This window comes from Pseudophryne corroboree, chromosome 8 (assembly GCF_028390025.1).
Source record: "Pseudophryne corroboree isolate aPseCor3 chromosome 8, aPseCor3.hap2, whole genome shotgun sequence".
Classification (NCBI taxonomy): Eukaryota; Metazoa; Chordata; class Amphibia; order Anura; family Myobatrachidae; genus Pseudophryne; species Pseudophryne corroboree.
The window spans coordinates 235,423,015-235,444,574 of record NC_086451.1 but is presented as its reverse complement, the minus strand read 5'-3'; the positions used below and the strand labels follow the sequence as shown (position 1 = coordinate 235,444,574).

Below are 21,560 nucleotides of genomic sequence, written 5' to 3'. Positions count from 1 at the left end.
TTAGTGATGCCAGTCGGCAAATATCCCTCTGTGCATCACGCATGTATAAGACAGCGTCTTTTATATGCTCTATTTTCAGCAAAATATTGTCCCTATCTATAGTATAAATATTATCCGACAGGGAATCTGACCACGCAGCTGCCGCACTGCTCATCCATGCCGAGGCAATAGCAGGTCTCAATATAATGCCCGTGTGTGTGTATATAGCTTTTAAGGGTAGTTTTCTGCTTTCTATCAGCAGGTCCTTCAGGGCGGCCGTATCCGTGACGGTAGTGCCACCTTTATTAATAAGCGTGTAACCGCTTTTTCTACCCTAGGGGTTATTTCCCAACGTGACCTATCCTCTGGCGGAAAAGGGTACGCTGCTTAGAAATTATCAATTTCTTATCGGGGGTAGTCCACGCTTCCTCACACACCTCATATCAATTCCTCAGATGCAGGAAAACTACTGGTAGTTTTCTGTCACCAAACATAATACCCTTTTTTTGTGGTATCTGGGGTATTATCAGAAATGTGTAATACATTTTTCATTGCCTCAATCATGTAACGGGTGGCCCTATTGGAAGGTACACTAGTCTCATCGTCGTCGACACTGGAGTCGGTATCCGTGTCAACATCTGTGTCTGCCATCTGAGGTAGCTGGCGTTTTAGAGCCCCTGATGACATGTGAGGCGCTTGGACAGGCACAAGCTGAGCAGCCGGCTGTCCTATTGTCGGCAAACCTTTTATGTAAGGAGTTGACACTGTCACGTAATTCCTTCCATAAGTCCATCCACACCGGTGTCGACCCCGCAGGGGGTGACATCCCATTCACAGGCATTTGCTCCGCCTCCACATCATTATTCTCATCATACATGTCGACACAGCAGTACCGACACACAGCACACACACAGGGAATGCTCTGACAGAGGACAGGATCCCACAAAGCCCTTTGGGGAGACAGAGGGAGAGTATGCCAGCACACACCAGAGCGCTATATATCACAGGGATATCACCTATAGAGAGTGTTTTCCCTTATAGCTGCATAATATATATATACTGCGCCTAATTTGTACCCCCCCCCCTCTCTTTTTAACCCTCTTCTGTAGTGCAGGACTGCAGGGGAGAGCCAGGGAGCGATTCCTCCAGCAGAGCTGTGAGGGAAAATGGCGCCAGTGTGCTGAGGGAGATGGCTCCGCCCCTTTTTCGGCGGGCTTTCTCCCGCTATTGTAAAAGTTCTGGCAGGGGTTAATAAACACCTATATAGCCCCTGGGGCTATATATGGTGTCAGTTCGCCAGCCAAGGTGTTAATATTGCTGCTCAGGGCGCCCCCCCCCCAGGGCCCTGCACCCATCAGTGACCGCAGTGTGTGGTGTGCATGAGGAGCAATGGCGCACAGCTGCAGTGCTGTGCGCTACCTTGGAGAAGACAGAAGTCTTCAGCCGCCGATTTTCCGGACCACCTTCTTGCTTCTGGCTCTGTAAGGGGGACGGCGGCGCGGCTCCGGACGACGAGGTCGGGTCCTGTGTTCGATCCCTCTGGAGCTAATGGTGTCCAGTAGCCTAAGAAGCCCAAGCTACCACCACTTAGGTAGGTTCGCTTCTTCTCCCCTTAGTCCCTCTGTGCAGTGAGCCTGTTGCCAGCAGGTCTCACTGAAAATAAAAAACCTAACATATACTTTCTTCCTAGGAGCTCAGGAGAGCCCCTAGTGTGCATCCAGCTCAGCCGGGCACAGAAATCTAACAGAGGCTTGGAGGAGGGTCATAGGGGGAGGAGCCAGTGCACACCAGGTAGACCTAAATCTTTCTTTAGAGTGCCCAGTCTCCTGCGGAGCCCGTCTATTCCCCATGGTCCTTACGGAGTACCCAGCATCCACTAGGACGTCAGAGAAATAATTATGATACTCTAGGGCACCGTGATTCCCAAAAATTTGAGAGCCACTGCTATAATATATACGTGCCAGCCAGTATTCCCCATAATTTTGTTTACACGCAACCACTGTGTAGTGCAGAGGTTCTCAAACTCGGTCCTCAGGGGCCCACACAGTGCATGTTTTGCAGGTCTCCTCACAGAATCGCAAGTTAAATAATTAGCTCCACCTGTGGACCTTTTAAAATGTGTCAGTGAGTAATTAATACACCTGTGCAGCTGCTGGGTTACCTGCAAAACATGCACTGTGTGGGCTCCCGAGGACCGAGTTTGAGAACCTCTGGTGTAGTAGGTGGGACAAGGTGGATAAATAAAACAAGTAGAATGACAATCTAACACAGGCATTCCCAACCACGGTCCTCAAGGCACACCAACAGTGCAGGTTTTAGTGATATCCAGGCTGCAGCGCAGATGGTTAAATCAAAATAACTGAGCTACTAATTAAATCACCTGTGCTGAAGCCTGGATATCACTAAAACCTGCACTGTTGGTGTGCCTTGAGGACCGTGGTTGGGAATGCCTCATCTAACACAATAGAGTATTGTGACATAACAGAAAGTGAAAAGTAAAAATACCCAAAATACAATTTTCATGACAATGTATCATCACAAAACAAACAACAGCGGGTACCTGTAGAACGGGGCTGGCTGTTTTAGCAGAGGGCTACAATTAGGACATGGTGCATTTTGCCACTCTAAAATTGGGCAGGGTGTAGCACCCTGCTAATAAAGCCTACTGACATGCTCAGGATAGACAGAGGACAGGCCTAGTACCGAATGGTTGAAGATTTACTGGCATGGAGAGTGCTCTGTGTAAAGGCCCATACACACTGGGTGGTTTTGAGCTGAAAGCAGCTCACTTTTTGTGTGTTGAGCTGCTTTCAGCTCAAAGCCGCCCAGTGTGTATGCACAAGCGATGATCGCTGATGCACGCTCCCGCTTCATCGCTGGCGGCCGCGTTCATCTACTGGTATTACCAGTAGATGAACGGCGGGGTGGGCTTTTTTCCATAGCGTCCTGCTATGGAAAGCCACTCACCTCCGCTGACATCGCTGGGTAGGGGGGGAAAGCGCTCAGTGTGTATGCACTGAACGCTTTTCAGCCCAGCGATTATCGCTATGCATACACGCTGGGCAAAAACGCCCAGTGTTTATGCACCTAAAGAAGTCTTGGAGGATGATGAAGGGTGTCAGAAGGGATAAGAGGCTGGAAGTGCAGGGAAGGCAGGACTGGGTGAGGGCTTTGTAAGTGAAGATGAAGAGAATGAATTGGAAAATACTGGGGTAGAGGAACTAGTATATATTGGATCAGGTGCACCAGATAGGATGCTGCTGAGATAGAGTCTGGCAATGTAGCAAAGCCAGGATGCATGGGGTGAAGGTGAGGAAGACGTTAAGCATGTATGATGCCCGGACACCTGACTTGGGAACAGATGTGATAATGGTGTTTTCACCCATGGGAGAGACAACTGGACATGAGAGAGAAGGTGCTGGAGAAAGGGGGATCTGGGTGGTGATGGCATAGAGCGAATACTGAGTACTGAAGAAGCTGTTGAGGTCATCAAAGTGAGAGATTTATAGAGAGAAGAGCAGAGGGCCGGGTTACTCTGACAGGGACTGGAAGTAGAAACAGAGAAGGAGCGGCTGGAGGTAGGAGCAAATCCCAACATCACTGCAAGGGTGGAAATACACCGACACTCATGGAGGCGATCCTTATTATCAGTAATGGTTTCCAGTGATTTATGCTTTACACCAACTCTCTAACGAGCGCTGGAAGTCACCGGCTATAATATACATGTATCCGTGTTACTGGTGTATCATACATTCACAAAGACGGGACCAGGGATTTCTCACATATATTATATATATTTATTACACACATAGATATGTATCTGGGAACATCTGTGAGTGATTAGACTTGTGCACTGGGTGTGAGTAACAGCAGTAGCAGTCATACAGGTCACTGACAGCCAGGGACTGGGAGCAGCGCTGCCGCCAGTAGCCAGACAGAGGTGCCAGGAGTGTCCCCTCCCTCCCTGCAGGACACGGGGAGCACAGCCCGCCTCGAGCAGGACACACCGCACACACCTGCCGGCGTCATGTAACCGCGCATGCAGTACCACCACCGTACTGCCCTGACAACGGAAACAGCGTTCTCGCCGGCACATTCCTGACTCACGTATCCGCGTCCTCCCCGGCTGCGCTCTGACCTCTGGGGTTGCGGAGACCGCGCCCAGACCGTCACAGGGCATGCACAGCCACTGACCCCCGGCTTGCTGGCCACCCACCTGTACACGTAACACCGTCCGTCCTGCGGTAACTAGCACAAGCCCGGCTCCCGGGTCTCTGCAGCCGTTTCAACGAAACAACAGGCGAAACTCTGCGAATGGTAATCTCCGCCTCTTCCGGCCAGAAGCAATCCACCAACCATGTAGCTTGCAAGTCAACTAACCAATCAGATCGCGACCAGCTCAATCAGCCACTCAGCGGCACATCGCGTGTTGCCGCCCAACCAAAACTCTGTATTTTCCCGCCCACTTTTCAACAGGCCACACCTACAATACTTGTCTCGGATGGTTGCTGTTCGTACTTATAAAGAACGGTCAGTCTGTACTGAGGTCACTCACGGTAGATGCTAAATCCTAGTGGGCTATGGGACCTGTGACGTCAGGGGGCGGAGCAAGGACGGATACTACTTTCAGTATCCACGCCACCAACTACGAGCTACCGTGTCCATTTCTGGACCCTTTGCCGAACTTGCTCACCCCCTTCTCTTGCGTGTCACGTGGGTCAAATGTCCCTTGGCCCACTAGGAAATAGACACAATCCTGAGGTCACGCAATAAAGCTGCAGTAGGGATGGCCATCGGTGGGTTATGCATCAATGGTTCCATTGATGGATAACATAGAGATGGTGTAAAACCATCTTTAAGGGAATCATCTATAGTTTTACCCATCGATGGCAACCCCTGTATTAAATGTAACATGAATTGCAGGCCAATCAAAGCCTGGGGCTGGACCTTGCGGGTGTTAGAGGGCGGGATCAAGCTCCTTGCTCTGACATTTGGAGGGAGAAGGGAAAAAAATTGGTAGCACTAAACCATCTGGGTCTCCATCAATGGTAAAAGTATTGGACATTGGTCACAACCCATCAATGATTTCAAATCATAGATGGTCAATGGCCATCCCTAACCATAATAGCGTACCTCCCAACTTTTAATCTTTGTAAGTCGGGACACTCTGCGCTGCGTTGCCGCGTGCCCCCCCGAAAAAGGGGTGTGGCCTCGGGTGGGATAAGCGTGGCTACTGCCGAGTGGGCATGGTCACACGCTGAGGGTCCATTTTCGTCATTTAGGGGGCGTGCCCAGCGCTCCCTGAGCAGCTGGGCAGCCCCCGGCTTACTCCCCGCACTGCATAGATGCCGTGCGCGTGCGCACAGTTTCTATTTAGAGATCACTCGCTGCTTTGCAAAGAGCAGCGGGTGATCAAAGCCTCCCCAACTACCCCCCTCCCCTGCGGGACACTGACCCGCGAGAGGGACAGTGGGACAGTGTCCGAATAGCGGGACTGTCCTGCTGAAATCGGGACAGTTGGGAGGTATGTAATGGAGAGTGCATAGCCGTGCACGTTATTAGCTTATCTGCATGCGGAAACAAACCTAAACTATAGCGTCCTCAGGTCACACTGCCCTAGTTGGCACATGCTATGCCAGCATTAGCTATCGCTGTGTGCATTATTGGGAGGAGAAAGCAGGCTGTAACGCAGGGGATCCTAAGACATATGCACTATGTGGGAGAGCTATCAAACCTAAATAAGGCAAGTGGAGGTATTACTCGTAACATTCATTCAGATTCTAGCTTTTATTTTGTAGAATGTATGAAAAAAATTATAGCTAGAATCTAATTGGTTGATACCCTACATCCCAACATAACCCTCTCCGGGAGGGACAGAACGCTCTGCTCCTGGACTTCCCTCTTAATGCATGCTTGCCATCACCTGTGCTGAAACACCTTTTCTATCCATTAACCTGTTCAAAACATGTGATGGCAATCATAAATTAAGAGAAAAGTCCAGAAGCAGAGCATTTGATTCCTGCTGGAGAGGGTCATGTTGGGAGGTATGGTTGATACAGGCAACATCTGCACGTGCCCTCTTTAGAAGGGATGATAAAACTTCTAATTGGAAGCCATCAGCAATGGCTTTGCCTATTACATTATACCAGTGCTGGTGGCTGCCATTCATAAAATATGTGGTTAAACAGAAGCAAATCTAGGTTCCCCACCACATAACTGAACCTAAGGATGACATGTAAACACAATTTACTTCATTTAATATTTCTTTAAAATTTCTCAATAAGAAACGTTTGGCCTAGGGGTGCCATGAAAAAAAATTCTGATACTCTAGGGCAGGCTTGGCCAACCTGTGGCTCTCCAGATGTTCTGAAACTACACATCCCAGCATACCCTGCTGCAGATTTAGCATGGCCTAAAAGTAATACTGTGGCAGGGCATGCTGGGATTTGTAGTTTCTCAACAGCTGGAGAGCCACCGGTTGGCCAGGCCTGATCTAGTGTGTACCCAGCTTAAGTTTCATGGAGACAGTGACTGAGCTAAGCAGTTTAGAGCAGAGGTTCTCAAACTCGGTCCTCAGGACCCCACACAGTGCATGTTTTGCAGGTCTCCTCACAGAATCGCAAGTGAAAATAAGAATTTACTTACCGATAATTCTATTTCTCGGAGTCCGTAGTGGATGCTGGGGTTCCTGAAAGGACCATGGGGAATAGCGGCTCCGCAGGAGACAGGGCACAAAAGTAAAGCTTTTACAGGTCAGGTGGTGTGTACTGGCTCCTCCCCCCATGACCCCCCTCCAGACTCCAGTTAGGCACTGTGCCCGGACGAGCGTACACAATAAGGGAGGATTTTGAATCCCGGGTAAGACTCATACCAGCCACACCAATCACACCGTACAACTTGTGATCTAAACCCAGTGAACAGTATGATAACAGAGGAGCCTCTGAAAGATGGCTTCCTAAACAATAACCCGAATTAGTTAACAATAACTATGTACAAGTATTGCAGATAATCCGCACTTGGGATGGGCGCCCAGCATCCACTACGGACTCCGAGAAATAGAATTATCGGTAAGTAAATTCTTATTTTCTCTATCGTCCTAAGTGGATGCTGGGGTTCCTGAAAGGACCATGGGGATTATACCAAAGCTCCCAAACGGGCGGGAGAGTGCGGATGACTCTGCAGCACCGAATGAGAGAACTCCAGGTCCTCCTTTGCCAGGGTATCAAATTTGTAAAAATTTACAAACGTGTTCTCCCCTGACCACGTAGCTGCTCGGCAGAGTAGTAATGCCGAGACCCCTCGGGCAGCCGCCCAAGATGAGCCCACCTTCCTTGCGGAATGGGCGTTAACAGATTTAGGCTGTGGCAGGCCTGCCACAGAATGTACAAGTTGAATTTTGTTACAAATCCAACGAGCAATCGACTGCTTAGAAGCAGGTGCACCCAACTTGTTGGGTGCATACAGTATAAACAGCGAGTCAGATTTTCTGACTCCAGCCGTCCTTTAAATGTATATTTTTAAGGCTCTGACAACGTCCAACAACTTGGAGTCCTTCAAGTCGTCTGTAGCCGCAGGCACTACAATAGGCTGGTTCAGGTGAAACGCTGATACCACCTTAGGGAGAAAATGCGGACGCGTCCGCAGCTCTGCCCTATGTCGAATGGAAAATTAAATAAGGGCTTTTATAAAACAAAGCCGCCAGTTCAGATACTCTCCCGGCCGAAGCCAGGGCCAGTAACATAGTCACTTTCCATGTGAGATATTTCAAATCCACCTTCTTTAGTGGTTCAAACCAATTTGATTTGAGGAAATCTAAAACTACATTTAGATCCCACGGTGCCACCTTAGGCACCACAGGAGGCTGTATATGCAGTACTCCTGTGATAAAAATCTGGACCTCAGGGACTGAGGCCAATTCTTTTTGGAAGAATATTGATAGGGCCGAAATTTGAACCTTAATAGATCCCAATTTGAGACCCATAGACAATCCTGATTGCAGGAAATGTAGGAAAACGACCCAGTTGAAATTCCTCCATCGGAGCACTCCGCTGCTCGCACCACGCAACATATTTTCGCCAAATACGGCGATAAAGCTTCGCGGTGACTTCCTTCCTTGCCTTTATCAAGGTAGGAATGACTTCTTCTGGAATGCCTTTTCCTTTTAGGATCTGGCATTCAAACGCCATGCCGTCAAACGCAGCCGCGGTAAGTCTTGAAAAAGACAAGTACCCTGCTGAAGCAGGTCCCTTCTCAGAAGTAGAGGCCACGGATCGTCCGTGACCATCTCTTGAAGTTCCGGGTACCAAGTCCTTCTTGGCCAATCCGGAGCCACTAGTCTTACTCCACTTTGCCGTATAATCCTCAATACCTTTGGTATGAGAGGCAGAGGAGGAAACACATATACCGACTGGTACACCCAAGGTGTTACCAGCGCGTCCACAGCTATTGCCTGCGGATCTCTTGACCTGGCGCAATACCTGTCCAGTGTTTTGTTGAGGCGAGACGCCATCATGTCCACCATTGGTTTTACCCAACGGTTTAATAGCATGTGGAAAACTTCTGGATGAAGTCTCCACTCTCCCGGGTGAAGGTCGTGTCTGCTGAGGAAGTCTGCTTCCCAGTTGTCCACGCCCGGGATGAATACTGCTGACAGTGCTATCACGTGATTCTCCGCCCAGCGAAGGATCCTGGCAGCTTCTGCCATTGCCCTCCTGCTTCTTGTGCCGCCCTGTCTGTTTACATGGGCGACTGCCGTGATGTTGTCCGACTGGATCAACACCGGTCTTCCTTGAAGCAGAGGTTCCGCCTGGCTTAGAGCATTGTAGATTGCTCTTAGTTCCAGAATGCTTATGTGAAGAGACTTTTTCAGGCTCGACCACACTCCCTGGAAATTTCTTCCCTGTGTGACTGCTCCCCAGCCTCTCTGGCTGGCACCCGTGGTCACCAGGATCCAATCCTGCATGCCGAATCTGCGGCCCTCCAATAGATGAGCCTCCTGCAACCACCACAGAAAGGATACCCTTGTCCTCGGCGACAGGGTTATCCGCAGGTGCATCTGAAGATGCGACCCTGACCATTTGTCCAACAGATCCCTTTGCCTGGAATCTGCCGAAAGGGATTGCTTCGTAAGAAGCTACCATTTTTTCCCAGGACTCTTGTGCATTGATGTACAGACACCTTTCCTGGTTTTAGGAGGTTCCTGACCAGGTCAGATAACTCCTTGGCTTTTTCTTCGGGAAGAAAAACCTTTTCTGAACTGTGTCCAGAATCATCCCCAGGAACAGCAGACGAGTTGTCGGCATTAATTGGGATTTTGGAATATTCAGAATCCATCCGTGCTGCTTTAGCACCTCTTGAGATAGTGCTAAACCCATCTCTAGCTGTTCTCTGGACCTTGCCCTTATTAGGAGATCGTCCAAGTATGGGATAATTAATACGCCTTTTCTTCGAAGAAGAAATATTATCTCGGCCATTACCTTTGTAACGACCCGAGGTGCCGTGGACAAACCAAACGGCAGCGTCTGAAACTGATAGTGACAGTTTTGTACAACGAACCTGAGGTACCCCTGGTGTGAGGGGTAATTGGAACGTGGAGATACGCATCCTTGATGTCCAAGGATACCATAAAGTCCCCTTCTTCCAGGTTCGCTTATCACTGCTCTGAGTGACTCCATCTTGAACTTGAACTTCTTTATGTACAGGTTCAAGGACTTCAGATTTAGAATAGGCCTTACCGAGCCATCCGGCTTCGGTACCACAAAAAGAGTGGAATAATACCCCTTCCCTTGTTGTAGAAGAGGTACCTTGACTATCACCTGCTGAGAATACAGCTTGTGAATGGCTTCCAAAACCGTCTCCCTTTCTGAGGGGGACGTTGGTAAAGCAGACTTCAGGAAACGGCGAGGTGGCTCTGTCTCTAATTTCAACCTGTACCCCTGAGATATTATCTGCAGGATCCAGGGATTTACCTGCGAGTGAGCCCACTGCGCGCTGTAATTCTTGAGACGACCGCCTACCGCCCCCGAGTCCGCTTGCGAAGCCCCAGCGTCATGCTGAGGCTTTTGTAGAAGCCGGGGAGGGCTTCTGTTCCTGGGAAGGAGCTGCCTGTTGCTGTCTCTTCCCTCGTCCTCTGCCTCGTGGCAGATATGAATAGCCCTTTGCTCTCTTATTTTTAAAGGAACGAAAAGGCTGCGGTTGAAAGGTCGGTGCCTTTTTCTGTTGGGGAGTGACTTGAGGTAGAAAGGTGGATTTCCCGGCCGTAGCCGTGGCCACCAAATCCGATAGACCGACCCCAAATAACTCCTCTACGCATCGCCTGTCCACTGTCGTGTCCATAAAGCTCTTCTGGCCGAAATGGACATAGCACTTACCCGTGATGCCAGTGTGCAGATATCTCTCTGTGCATCACGCATATAAAGAAATGCATCCTTTATTTGTTCTAACGACAGTAAAATATTGTCCCTGTCCAGGGTATCAATATTTTCGATCAGGGACTCTGACCAAACTACCCCAGCACTGCACATCCAGGCAGTCGCAATAGCTGGTCGTAGTATAACACCTGCATGTGTGTATATACCTTTTTGGATATTTTCCATCCTCCTATCTGATGGATCTTTAAGTGCGGCCGTCTCAGGAGAGGGTAACGCCACTTGTTTTGATAAGCGTGTTAGCGCTTTGTCCACCCTAGGAGGTGTTTCCCAGCGCTCCCTAACCTCTGGCGGGAAAGGGTATAAAGCCAATAACTTCTTTGAAATTAGCAGTTTTTTATCGGGGCACCCCACGCTTCATCACACACGTCATTTAATTCTTCTGATTCGGTAAAAACTACTGGTAGTTTTTTCACACCCCACATAATACCCTGTTTAGTGGTACCTGTAGTATCAGCTAAATGTAACATCTCCTTTATTGCCAAAATCATATAACGTGTGGCCCTTTTGGAAAATACGGTTGATTCGTCACCTTCACTACCGGAATCAGTGCCTGTGTCTGGGTCTGTGTCGACCGACTGAGGCAAGGGGCGTTTTACAGCCCCTGACGGTGTTTGAGGCGCCTGGACAGGCACTAAGTGAGTGTCCGGCCGCCTCATGTCGGCAAACGACTGCTTAAGCGAGTTGACGCTATCCCGTAATTCCACAAATAAGGCATCCATTCTGGTGTCGACCCCCTAGAAGGTGACATCCTCATATTTGGCAATTGCTCCGCCTCCACACCAATAACGTCCTCATACATGTCGACACACACGTACCGACACACAGCAGACACACAGGGAATGCTCTATACGAAGACAGGACCCACTAGCCCTTTGGGGAGACAGAGGGAGAGTCTGCCAGCACACACCAAAAAAGCGCTATATATGACAGGGATAGCCTTATGATTAAGTGCTCCCTTATAGCTGCTTTTATATTAATATATTGCCATTTATTTTGCCCCCCCTCTCTGTTATACCCTGTTTCTGTAGTGCAGTGCAGGGGAGAGACCTGGGAGCCTTCCTGACCAGCGGAGCTGTGACAGAAAATGGCGCCGTGTGCTGAGGAGATAGGCCCCGCCCCTTTTCCGGCGGGCTCGTCTCCCGCTATTTAGTACATTTAGGCAGGGGTAAATATCTCCATATAGCCTCTGGGGCTATATGTGAGGTATTTTTAGCCTTTTTAAAGGTTTACATTTGCCTCCCAGGGCGCCCCCCCCCAGCGCCCTGCACCCTCAGTGACTGCCGTGTGAAGTGTGCTGAGAGGAAAATGGCGCACAGCTGCAGTGCTGTGCGCTACCTTAAGAAGACTGCAGGAGTCTTCAGCCGCCGATTCTGGACCTCTTCTTGCTTCAGCATCTGTGAGGGGGCCGGCGGCGTGGCTCCGGTGACCATCCAGGCTGTACCTGTGATCGTCCCTCTGGAGCTTCATGTCCAGTAGCCAAGAAGCCAATCCATCCTGCACGCAGGTGAGTTCACTTCTTCTCCCCTCTGTCCCTCGTTGCAGTGATCCTGTTGCCAGCAGGAATCACTGTAAAATAAAAAACCTAAGCTAAACTCTCTAAGCAGCTCTTTATGAGAGCCACCTAGAATTGCACCCTTCTCGGCCGGGCACAAAAATCTAACTGGAGTCTGGAGGGGGGTCATGGGGGGAGGAGCCAGTACACACCACCTGACCTGTAAAAGCTTTACTTTTGTGCCCTGTCTCCTGCGGAGCCGCTATTCCCCATGGTCCTTTCAGGAACCCCAGCATCCACTTAGGACGATAGAGAAATAATTAGCTCCACCTGTGGACCTTTTAAAATGTGTCAGTGAGTAATTAATACACCTGGCACCTGCTGGGTTACCTGCAAAACATGCACTGTGTGGGCTCCCGAGGACCGAGTTTGAGAACCTCTGGCTTAGCTAGTTGACTGCCACTTATACTGAAAAAGTGACAGGCAGCTATTGGCAGTAGAGTACACCTGCATTAGTAGTGTGCTACACTATTTATCGGTACAGACTGTAAAGTTACTATTCAACATGTGCTGATGTGCACAGAGAAATTGAATATGCAGAATAAGTTTAATCATAATACCAGGGGTCCAGCTTTGGCATTTTAGCTTAGACCCAATAAGACGTGTATCAAAATCCTGGTTTTATGCACGTGAATGCGCATCAACCTGGGATTTTGGTATGTCTGAATGCAAATGATCCGGGACTAAGGGCCTAATTCAGATCTGATCGCAGCAGCAAATTTGTTAGCAAATGGGCAAAACCATGTTGCACTGCAGGGGAGGAAGATATAACATGTGCAGACAGAGTTAGATTTGGGTGGGGTGTGCTTAAACCTAAATTGCAGTGTAAAAATAAAGCAGCCAGTATTTACCCTGCACAGAAACAATATAACCCACCCAAATCTAATTCTCTGCACATGTTATATCTGCCCTCCCCTGCAGTGCACATGGGGGGTCATTCTGACCCGATCGCACGCTGCAGTTTATCGCAGCGGTGCGATCGGGTCAGAAGTGCGCCGGCGTATGCCAGAAGGCCGTCGGGCCGATACGATCGCCTCAGGCAGAGGCGATCGCTGGGTGGGGGCGGAACGGCGGCCGCCGTTTCGTGGGCGCAGTCCGGCCAACGCAGGCGTGGCCGGATTGAACGGGGGGCAGGCCGCAGCGGCTGCGTGACGTTACACGCAGCCGCTGCGGGCCGGGGACGCGATGAATAGCTCCCGGACAGCGCGCTAAAGCTGCGCTGGTCGGGAGCTACTCTTGAAGTGCAAAGGCATCGCCGCTGTGCGATGCCTTTGCACTTCTGCGGCGGGGCACTGACATGCGGGGCGGGATAGCCCTGTGCTGGGTGCCCCCCTGTCAGTGTGAATTATTGTAGCTGTGCTAAATTTAGCACAGCTACGATTATGTCAGAATGACCCCCATGGTTTTGCCCATTTACTAACAAATTTGCTGCTATCAGATCTGAAATAGTCCCTAAGTGCCAAGTCCGTGACCCTACTCCGGATCAGGGTTATGGAACTCAGACCCGGGATTTTGCTGGCATGCTAGCCCTGGCAATTTCCTGGGTCTGATGTCTGAAAGTGGTATTACATGGGGGTTATTCCATGCCAGTTCACCCAGGCATGACACCCATCGACTGGGATTTTCATGAAACTTTGTACACTTGATACTACCACAGAGCTACTAACCCATGTAAAATTTTTCTGCTCTAGGCATCATAGTTTTTGAGATGTAGGGGGTCAAAGTTTTGAAAAATTGCTAATGCTCTGTTTTTTTCTGCGGTGTATTTGGAATAAAATTCACATCTCCACGTATCACTTTGAAATTTTGACCCTTTGTCAATTGAAATATTGAGACTCTAAAAAAAAAAAGTTTTAGCGATCTTGCCCGACTCTGACAGTTCATTATACATTCCTTTATGTCATACTTAATAATTTTTTTATTGCAAAAAAAAAGTGGGTTCAGTTAGCATTATCAACCTAAGGCATATGAGTTATCATGTCCCTTTTCTCTAACGTCCTAAGTGGATGCTGGGACTCCGTAAGGGCCATGGGGAATAGCGGCTCCGCAGGAGACTGGGCACAACTAAAAGAAAGCTTTAGGTCTACCTGGTGTGCACTGGCTCCTCCCTCTATGACCCTCCTCCAGACCTCAGTTAGAATCTTGTGCCCGGCTGAGCTGGATGCACACTAGGGGCTATCCTGAGCTCCTAGAAAAGAAAGTATATTTTAGGTTTTTTTATTTTCAGTGAGATCTGCTGGCAACAGACTCACTGCTACGAGGGACTAAGGGGAGAAGAAGCGAACCTACCTGCTTGCAGCTAGCTTGGGCTTCTTAGGCTACTGGACACCATTAGCTCCAGAGGGATCGAACACAGGGCCCGACCTCGATCGTCCGGTCCCGGAGCCGCGCCGCCGTCCCCCTTACAGAGCCAGAAGATGGTCCTGAAAATCGGCGGCAGAAGACTTCGGTCTTCAACAAGGTAGCGCACAGCACTGCAGCTGTGCGCCATTGCTCCTCATGCACACCTCACACTCCGGTCACTGATGGGTGCAGGGCGCTGGGGGGGGGCGCCCTGAGCAGCAATATTAACACCTTGGCTGGCAAAAAAAATCACAATATATAGTCCTAGAGGCTATATATGTGAAAAATACCCCTGCCAGAGATCCATAAAAAAGCGGGAGAAGTCCGCCGAAAAAGGGGCGGGGCTATCTCCCTCAGCACACTGGCGCCATTTTTCCCTCACAGCTCCGCTGGAAGGATCGATCCCAGGCTCTCCCCTGCAGTTTCAAGACTACAAAGGGTAAAAAAGAGAGGGGGGGCACTAAATTTAGGCGCAGCAGTATATATATAAGCAGCTATAAGGGAAAATCACTCAGTTATAGTGTTCATCCCTGTGTTATATAGCGCTCTGGTGTGTGCTGGCATACTCTCTCTCTGTCTCCCCAAAGGGCTTTGTGGGGTCCTGTCCTCTGTCAGAGCATTCCCTGTGTGTGTGCGGTGTGTCGGTACGGCTGTGTCGACATGTTTGATGAGGAGGCTTATGTGGAGGCGGAGCAGATGCCGATAAATGTGATGTCACCCCCTGCGGGGCCGACACCTGAGTGGATGGACTTGTGGAAGGAATTACGTGAAAGTGTCAACTCCTTACATAAAAGGTTTGACGACATACCAAATATGGGACAGCCGGCTTCTCAGCCTGTGCCTGCCCAGGCGTCTCAAAAGCCATCACGGGCTCTAAAACGCCCGCTACCTCAGATGGCAGACACAGATGTCGACACGGATACTGACTCCAGTGTCGACGACGATGAGACTAATGTAATTTCCAATAGGGCCACACGTTACATGATTGAGGCAATGAAAAATGTGTTGCACATTTCTGATGTTACCCCAGGAACCACAAAAAAGGGTATTATGTTTGGAGAGAAAAAACAACCAGTAGATGAAGTGTGTGAAGAAGCGTGGGCTTCCCCCGATAAGAAACTGGTAATTTCTAAAAGGTTACTAATGACGTACCCATTCCCGCCAGAGGATAGGTCACGTTGGGAAACATCCCCTAGGGTGGATAAAGCGCTCACACGCTTGTCAAAGAAGGTGGCACTACCGTCTCCGGATACGGCCGCTCTAAAGGAGCCTGCTGATAGGAAGCAGGAGGCTATCCTGAAGTCTGTATATACACACACAGGTATTATACTGAGACCAGCTATTGCTTCAGCATGGATGTGCAGTGCTGCAGCTGCGTGGTCAGATTCCCTGTCGGAAAATATTGATACCCTAGACAGGGACACTATATTGCTAACCGTAGAGCATATTAAAGACGCAGTCTTATACATGAGAGATGCACAGAGGGATATTTGCCGGCTGGCATCTAAAATAAGTGCAATGTCCATTTCTGCCAGGAGAGGGTTATGGACTCGGCAGTGGACAGGTGATGCAGATTCTAAAAGGCACATGGAAGTTTTGCCTTATAAGGGTGAGGAGTTGTTCGGGGATGGTCTCTCGGACCTCGTTTCCACAGCAACAGCTGGGAAGTCAGCATTTTTACCCCATGTTCCCTCACAGCCAAAGAAAGCACCGTATTATCAGGTACAGTCCTTTCGGCCCCATAAGGGCAAGCGGGTTAAAGGCGCGTCCTTTCTGCCCAGAGGCAGAGGTAGAGGGAAAAAGCTGCAGCATACAGCCAGTTCCCAGGAGCAAAAGTCCTCCCCCGTTTCCTCCAAGTCCGCCGCATGACGCTGGGGCTCCACAGGCGGAGCCAGGTACGGTGGGGGCCCGTCTCAAAAACTTCAGCAATCAGTGGGCTCGCTCACGGGTGGATCCCTGGATCCTTCAAGTAGTATCTCAGGGGTACAAGCTGGAATTCAAAACGTCTCCCCCCGCCGTTTCCTCAAATCTGCCTTGCCTACAACTCCCTCAGGCAGGGAGGCAGTGTTAGAGGCAATACACAAGCTGTATTCCCAGCAGGTGATAGTCAAGGTGCCCCTCCTTCAACAAGGACGGGGTTACTATTCCACAATGTTTGTGGTACCGAAACCGGACGGTTCGGTGAGACCCATTTTAAATTTGAAATCCTTGAACACATATATAAAAAAATTAAAGTTCAAGATGGAATCGCTCAGGGCGGTTATTGCAAGCCTGGATGAGGGGGATTACATGGTATCACTGGACATCAAGGATGCTTACCTGCATGTCCCCATTTACCATCCTCACCAGGAGTACCTCAGATTTGTGGTACAGGATTGTCATTACCAATTCCAGACGTTGCCGTTTGGTCTGTCCACGGCACCGAGGGTATTTACCAAGGTAATGGCCGAAATGATGATACTCCTTCGAAAAAAGGGAGTTTTAATTATCCCGTACTTGGACGATCTCCTGTTAAAGGCGAGGTCCAGGGAGCAGTTGTTGGTCGGGGTAGCACTATCTCGGGAGGTGCTACAACAGCACGGTTGGATTCTAAATATTCCAAAGTCACAGCTGGTCCCTACGACACGTCTACTGTTCCTGGGGATGGTTCTGGACACAGAACAGAAAAAAGTGTTTCTCCCGGAGGAGAAGGCCAAGGAGCTGTCATCTCTAGTCAGAGGCCTCCTAAAACCAAAACAGGTGTCGGTGCATCACTGCACGCGAGTCCTGGGAAAAATGGTAGCTTCCTACGAAGCAATTCCATTCGGCAGGTTCCATGCAAGGACTTTTCAGTGGGACCTGTTGGACAAGTGGTCCGGATCGCATCTTCAGATGCATCGGCTGATAACCCTGTCTCCAAGGACCAGGGTGTCTCTGCTGTGGTGGCTGCAAAGTGCTCATCTTCAAGAGGGCCGCAGATTCGGCATACAGGACTGGGTCCTGGTGACCACGGATGCCAGCCTTCGAGGCTGGGGGGCAGTCACACAGGGAAGAAACTTCCAAGGACTATGGTCAAGTCAGGAGACTTCCCTACACATAAATATTCTGGAACTGAGGGCCATTTACAATGCCCTAAGTCAGGCAAAACCCCTGCTTCAAAACCAGCCGGTACTGATCCAGTCAGACAACATCACGGCAGTCGCCCATGTAAACCGACAGGGCGGCACAAGAAGCAGGACGGCGATGGCAGAAGCCACAAGGATTCTCCGATGGGCGGAAAATCACGTGTTAGCACTGTCAGCAGTGTTCATTCCGGGAGTGGACAACTGGGAAGCAGACTTCCTCAGCAGGCACGACCTCCACCCGGGAGAGTGGGGACTTCATCCAGAAGTCTTCCAACTGATTGTAAACCGTTGGGAAAGGCCACAGGTGGACATGATGGCGTCCCGCCTAAACAAAAAGCTAGAAAGATATTGCGCCAGGTCAAGAGACCCTCAGGCGATAGCTGTGGACGCTCTAGTGACACCGTGGGTGTACCGGTCGGTGTATGTGTTCCCTCCTCTTCCTCTCATACCCAAGGTACTGAGGATAATAAGGAGAAGAGGAGTAAGAACTATACTCATTGTTCCGGATTGGCCAAGAAGAGCTTGGTACCCGGAACTTCAAGAAATGATCTCAGAGGACCCATGGCCTCTGCCGCTCAGACAGGACCTGCTACAGCAGGGGCCCTGTCTGTTCCAAGACTCACCGCGGCTGCGTTTGACGGCATGGCGGTTGAACACCGGATCCTGAAGGAAAAGGGCATTCCGGAGGAAGTCATTCCTACGCTGATTAAAGCTAGGAAAGAAGTGACCGCAAACCATTATCACCGCATTTGGCGAAAATAAGAATTTACTTACCGATAATTCTATTTCTCGGAGTCCGTAGTGGATGCTGGGGTTCCTGAAAGGACCATGGGGAATAGCGGCTCCGCAGGAGACAGGGCACAAAAAGTAAAGCTTTTCCAGATCAGGTGGTGTGCACTGGCTCCTCCCCCTATGACCCTCCTCCAGACTCCAGTTAGGTACTGTGCCCGGACGAGCGTACACAATAAGGGAGGATTTTGAATCCCGGGTAAGACTCATACCAGCCACACCAATCACACCGTACAACTTGTGATCTAAACCCAGTTAACAGTATGATAACAGAGGAGCCTCTGAAAGGTGGCTCCCTAAACAATAACCCGAATTAGTTAACAATAACTATGTACAAGTATTGCAGATAATCCGCACTTGGGATGGGCGCCCAGCATCCACTACGGACTCCGAGAAATAGAATTATCGGTAAGTAAATTCTTATTTTCTCTATCGTCCTAGTGGATGCTGGGGTTCCTGAAAGGACCATGGGGATTATACCAAAGCTCCCAAACGGGCGGGAGAGTGCGGATGACTCTGCAGCACCGAATGAGAGAACTCCAGGTCCTCCTTTGCCAGGGTATCAAATTTGTAGAATTTTACAAACGTGTTCTCCCCTGACCACGTAGCTGCTCGGCAGAGTTGTAATGCCGAGACCCCTCGGGCAGCCGCCCAAGATGAGCCCACCTTCCTTGTGGAATGGGCCTTAACAGATTTAGGCTGTGGCAGGCCTGCCACAGAATGTGCAAGTTGAATTGTGTTACAAATCCAACGAGCAATCGACTGCTTAGAAGCAGGCGCACCCAACTTGTTGGGTGCATACAGTATAAACAGCGAGTCAGATTTTCTGACTCCAGCCGTCCTTGAAATGTATATTTTTAAAGCTCTGACAACGTCCAACAACTTGGAGTCCTCCAAGTCGCTTGTAGCCGCAGGCACTACAATAGGCTGGTTCAGGTGAAACGCTGATACCACCTTAGGGAGAAAATGCGGACGCGTCCGCAGCTCTGCCCTATCCGAATGGAAAATTAAATAAGGGCTTTTATAAGATAAAGCCGCCAGTTCAGATACTCTCCTGGCGGACGCCAGGGCCAGTAACATAGTCACTTTCCATGTGAGATATTTCAAATCCACATTTTTTAGTGGTTCAAACCAATGGGATTTGAGGAAATCTAAAACTACATTTAGATCCCACGGTGCCACCGGAGGCACCACAGGAGGCTGTATATGCAGTACTCCTTTGACAAAAGTCTGGACCTCAGGAACTGAGGCCAATTCTTTTTGGAAGAATATTGACAGGGCCGAAATTTGAACCTTAATAGATCCCAATTTGAGACCCATAGACAATCCTGATTGCAGGAAATGTAGGAAACGACCCAGTTGAAATTCCTCCGTCGGAGCACTCCGATCCTCGCACCACGCAACATATTTCCGCCAAATGCGGTGATAATGCTTCGCGGTGACTTCCTTTCTTGCCTTAATCAAGGTAGGAATGACTTCTTCTGGAATGCCTTTTCCTTTTAGGATCTGGCGTTCAACCGCCATGCCGTCAAACGCAGCCGCGGTAAGTCTTGGAATAGACACGGTCCCTGCTGAAGCAGGTCCTGTCTTAGAGGTAGAGGCCACGGATCGTCCGTGACCATCTCTTGAAGTTCCGGGTACCAAGACCTTCTTGGCCAATCCGGAGCCACTAGTATCGTTCTTACTCCGCTTTGCCGTATGATTCTCAATACCTTTGGTATGAGAGGCAGAGGAGGAAACACATACACCGACTGGTACACCCAAGGTGTTACCAGCGCGTCCACAGCTATTGCCTGCGGATCTCTTGACCTGGCGCAATACCTGTCCAGTTTTTTGTTGAGGCGAGACGCCATCATGTCCACCATTGGTCTTTCCCAACGGTTTATTAGCATGTGGAAAACTTCTGGATGAAGTCCCCACTCTCCCGGGTGAAGATCGTGTCTGCTGAGGAAGTCTGCTTCCCAGTTGTCCACTCCCGGGATGAACACTGCTGACAGTGCTATCACGTGATTCTCCGCCCAGCGAAGGATCCTGGCAGCTTCTGCCATTGCACTCCTGCTTCTTGTGCCGCCCTGTCTGTTTACATGGGCGACTGCCGTGATGTTGTCCGACTGGATCAACACCGGTCTTCCTTGAAGCAGAGGTTCCGCCTGGCTTAGAGCATTGTAGATTGCTCTTAGTTCCAGAATGTTTATGTGAAGAGACTTTTCCAGGCTCGACCACACTCCCTGGAAGTTTCTTCCTTGTGTGACTGCTCCCCAGCCTCTCAGGCTGGCGTCCGTGGTCACCAGGATCCAATCCTGTATGCCGAATCTGCGGCCCTCCAATAGATGAGCCCTCTGCAACCACCACAGAAGAGATACCCTTGTCCTTGGAGACAGGGTTATCCGCAGGTGCATCTGAAGATGTGTGCATTGATGTACAGACACCTTTCCTGGTTTTAGGAGATTCCTGACCAGGTCGGATAACTCCTTGGCTTTTTCCTCGGGAAGAAAAACCTTTTTCTGAACCGTGTCCAGAATCATCCCTAGGAACAGCAGACGAGTTGTCGGCATTAATTGGGATTTTGGAATATTCAGAATCCATCCGTGCTGCTTTAGCACCTCTTGAGATATTGCTAATCCCATCTCTAGCTGTTCTCTGGACCTTGCCCTTATTAGGAGATCGTCCAAGTATGGGATAATTAATACGCCTTTTCTTCGAAGAAGAATCATCATCTCGGCCATTACCTTTGTAAAGACCCGAGGTGCCGTGGACAAACCAAACGGCAGCGTCTGAAACTGATAGTGACAGTTTTGTACAACGAACCTGAGGTACCCCTGGTGTGAGGGGTAAATTGGAACGTGGAGATACGCATCCTTGATGTCCAAGGATACCATAAAGTCCCCTTCTTCCAGGTTCGCTATCACTGCTCTGAGTGACTCCATCTTGAACTTGAACTTCTTTATGTACAGGTTCAAGGACTTCAGATTTAGAATAGGCCTTACCGAGCCATCCGGCTTCGGTACCACAAATAGAGTGGAATAATACCCCTTCCCTTGTTGTAGAAGAGGTACCTTGACTATCACCTGCTGAGAGTACAGCTTGTGAATGGCTTCCAAAACCGTCTCCCTTTCGGAAGGGGACGTTGGTAAAGCAGACTTCAGGAAACGGCGAGGTGGATCTGTCTCTAATTCCAACCTGTACCCCTGAGATATTATCTGCAGGATCCAGGGATCTACCTGCGAGTGAGCCCACTGCGCGCTGTAATTTTTGAGACGACCTCCCACCGTCCCCGAGTCCGCTTGAGAAGCCCCAGCGTCATGCTGAGGCTTTTGTAGAAGCCGGGGAGGGCTTCTGTTCCTGGGAAGGAGCTGCCTGTTG

General features: G+C 49.8%; 1 protein-coding gene across 12 annotated transcripts in view; it reads right to left on the bottom strand.

The window, feature by feature from the left end:
• The window catches only part of DLG3 (discs large MAGUK scaffold protein 3), a 699,019-nt gene that overhangs the window by 260,159 nt on the left and 417,300 nt on the right, over nt 1-21,560 (bottom strand). Inside the window, exon 1 of one of the 12 annotated variants that reach the window (XM_063937120.1) lies at nt 4,196-4,304. The exons of 10 other annotated variants lie outside the window; for them this stretch is intronic. The gene's annotated coding sequence lies outside the window, so the exon portion shown is untranslated. Of the gene's footprint in view, nt 1-2,539; nt 2,645-4,195; nt 4,305-21,560 lie in introns of those variants that run through there. One more of the 12 variants, XM_063937119.1, reaches the window with a different exon arrangement.